Below are 3,386 nucleotides of genomic sequence, written 5' to 3' on the forward strand. Positions count from 1 at the left end.
GACTGGTGCACATACAGCAAATAAACAAGTTGCACTGAGAATATACCCAGCGGCCACGGTGCTAATTTCTCCTCCTTCGGGTAACTGACATACAAAGCCCTGGATTCTGCTCCCACTTCCCAGAGGGACAGCGGTATTCCTGTGTTTGTGCAGCTCGTAGCACACTGGAGTGTTTACCCAGGCTTGGGGCTCAGCACTACTACAGTGCAAATAATAACTAATAATAAACCTACAAGATCTTATATTTAAAAATTCAATTACTCCTTCGTCCAAACACCATATAACCCAGTTACCAGCTGCACACAGATGCTGTGCGGGGACAGCTCCCCTGGCACTGAGATGCAGCCTCCTCTGGGGTGGAGCAGCCAGGAAACACCACACATAACACCAGGCAGGGACGGCTCACCCGGTGCTAAGATTCAGCCATCTCTGGGGTGGAGCAGCTGGGTAAGAGCCACACATAATACCACACAGGGATGATTCACCGGGTGCTGAGCTGCAGCCACCTCTGGCACAGGGCAGCCGGGGAACAGTCGCACATAATGCCCCAGGGGGATGGCTCGCCCAGCGCTAAGATGCAGCCACCTCTGGGGTGGGGCAACTGATTTAAATTTTATTAGAGAATATTTAAAAAATAAATGATACATAAAATTTGAAAAAAGAACAGGAGTACTTGTGGCACCTTAGAGACTAACAAACTTATTAGAGCATAAGCTTTCGTGGAAAGCTTATGCTCTAATAAATTTGTTAGTCTCTTCCACGAAAGCTTATGCTCTAATAAGTTTGTTAGTCTCTAAGGTGCCACAAGTACTCCTGTTCTTTTTGCGGATACAGACTAACACGGTTGCTACTCTGAAACCTGTCATAAAATTTGAAGCGTCAGTTATTGGTCATTGGGGGTAGCATACAGAGTATAGGGGTATGTTGGTGTTTTGGGGCTGGGCAGCACACATTGTATATACAGACTGCAATGTCCCCAATTAGAGGTGGGTAACCGGTGGGCGGGATCAGGAAACAGCCGACAAGCGGTGAGGGTCTATCACCCATACAGGAAGTAGAGACAGTCATGGGTATAAGTAAGTGGGCTGGGTAATGGGGATGGGGTGACCCTCACGTGGTGGGATTCAGTTAGGTTTGGTGGGTTCAGGGCTCTCTAAACTAAGAGAAACACTTTCCGTTTCAGTTTAAGATGCTTTGAGACTCTAAATACAGCCTCTGTCTCTCCCCACCACCCCCCGCACACACATACACACACAATCACACTCCAAACACAAGTTCCCGGGAGTGTGAGATTTCAGGAGCACAGCACTTACCCTGGCCCTGGGGCTGCGTTAGCCTCTGGGAGCCCCGTCCGACAATAACCAGGGAGGCAGTGGGCTACGGCAGATAGACAAACATCCCTGCTCATGGATTTGTAACCCACTAGCCCGTGTGCTGGGCTGGCAGGGGCTGGGGCTCACAGGAGGAAAAGGAACTGTGATAAAGACTTCCTGGCTCTTAATGGCACCAGGTTTGATCTTCACATGTCAAGAAAAGCCAGTGATGAGAGGTGGGGGGTAGGGGATGGGCAGACTGGGAACCAGGACTCCTGGGTTCCATTTTCAGCTCTCAGAGCAGAATGGGGTCTAGTGGTTACAGCGATGGGCTAGGATCCAGGATTCCTGGATTCTATCCCAGCTCTAGGAGGGGGAGTGGGGTCTAGTGGTTAGTGTGTGTGTGCGGGTGGGGGGGAGGGCAGGGTCTGGACTTCTGGTTTCTATCCCTTGTTCTGGGAGGGGAGTGGGGTCTACTGGCGGGGCAGGGCCAGGGTTTCAGGGAGAAGGGGAAGCACAAGGGCGGGAACTCAGGGGAAGAGGTGGTGCGGGGGCGGGGATTCGGGGAGAAAGTGAAGCACAAGGGGGGGAACTCAGGAGAAGGGGCGGTGTGAGGCCGGGGCCTTGGAGGAATGGGCATGGTTTAGGGGGAGGGGCAGCGATTGCCATTTAGCTAGGAAGGTATGAAAGCAGGTCCTGGTGACATAGAAAGTATTGGGAGCGTGAGGGGAGCACGCTGTTCAAAAGCAAAGTATCATTTCCTAGCTCTCTGAGCTCTGGTGAAAAGAATCTCTAAGTTATATCTGTTCTGATCAGTTTAATATCTGATATATTCTTGATGTGAGAACTTCATATTAAATGGATTTTTGGAACAGGGAGATGGAATAAGAGCTTGCTCCTTCCACTCCATGTATCAGCCTGGTATTGCAGTATTTCCAGGTGTGGTGCGCCTCCCTGTTTTCTATTGCTTTGTGTATATATATTGCAAGCTCCTATTCCATCTCCCTGTTCTAAAAATCCACTTAATATAAAGTTCTCACATCAAGAACATATAAGATATTAAACTGATAAGAACAGATATAAGTTAAAGAATATTTTCACTTCAAGATCCCAGAAACAAGCACAAGGTTTATATATTTCAAGACCAAAAACATCAAAGCCCTTGATCACAGTCTTGGATACAGCAAGAAACTACCTACACTTGATCTTAGCTCAGAAACCCAAACAGCCTTGCTTTGGAACAGCGCGCTCCCCTCGCGCTCCCAGTGCTTTCTATGTCACCAGGACCTGCTTTCATACCTTCCTAGCTAAGTGGCAATCGCTGCTCCGAAGTGACTCCAATACACTCACTCAAAGCACCAACTCTCCACACCGAATTCTGCTCCCACACAGAGAATTCTCTCCGCCCGCTTCCTTGGGCTCAGCCGGCTGCTCTGTGTTGCCGCCAGACATTGCTGATCTGCATAACCCCGCCCACTGACGTGTGACGCCTCCCCTCGGTGTCTGCTACTCTCCCTGCCTGCAACAGACGCTGTGCGCCACGTGCTGCCGGAGCCCCGCTCTCGGAACCAGCCCGTCGGGGCGCGTCCCTCCGCCACTGCTCCAGCCCCCGGCCCGCCCCGTCCCTGCCCTGCGCTCCCCCCGCTGCTGCGCTCAGCGCAGGGAGCCGGGCAGCGAGAGCCGGGCTGGGGATCAAGGGGAGTTTTCTGGGGGCGGGGGGTGTGCAGGGGCGAGGGAATTTCTGGTCCTTAAAAGTGGGGGGGGGGCACCAGCGCCGGAACGTGGCCGCCCCCCTTCCTCCGAGCCCCCTCCCTCACGCTTCGCCTTCACCTGCAGGCCCCGCCCCCGCTCCGCCCATTCCCCCTCATCCCTGTCCCCACATCGCCCCTTCCCCGATGCCCCGCCCTCACACCGCCCTTCCCTCCTCGTCCCCGCCCTCACGCCTTCCCCGAATCCCCGCTCCCACGTTGTCCCTCCCCCTAAACCCCGCCCATTCCTCCAAGGCCCCGCCCCTGCACCGCCCAGCGACCCAGGAGCAGGCAGGACCGGGGAGGCGGGAGGGCAGAAACTTCC

General features: G+C 53.5%; 1 non-coding gene and 1 pseudogene across 1 annotated transcript; one reads left to right on the top strand and one right to left on the bottom strand.

The window, feature by feature from the left end:
* The first annotated feature begins 2,074 nt into the window (after positions 1-2,074).
* On the top strand, positions 2,075-2,268 carry LOC128827570 (U2 spliceosomal RNA). The gene has a single exon (XR_008442998.1). It is a non-coding gene; the product is annotated as a U2 spliceosomal RNA (small nuclear RNA).
* On the bottom strand, positions 2,233-2,406 carry LOC128827581 (U2 spliceosomal RNA; annotated as a pseudogene).
* Between the last annotated feature and the right edge of the window lie 980 nt (positions 2,407-3,386).

This window comes from Malaclemys terrapin, chromosome 21 (genome assembly GCF_027887155.1).
Source record: "Malaclemys terrapin pileata isolate rMalTer1 chromosome 21, rMalTer1.hap1, whole genome shotgun sequence".
In the NCBI taxonomy this organism is placed as follows: domain Eukaryota; kingdom Metazoa; phylum Chordata; order Testudines; family Emydidae; genus Malaclemys; species Malaclemys terrapin.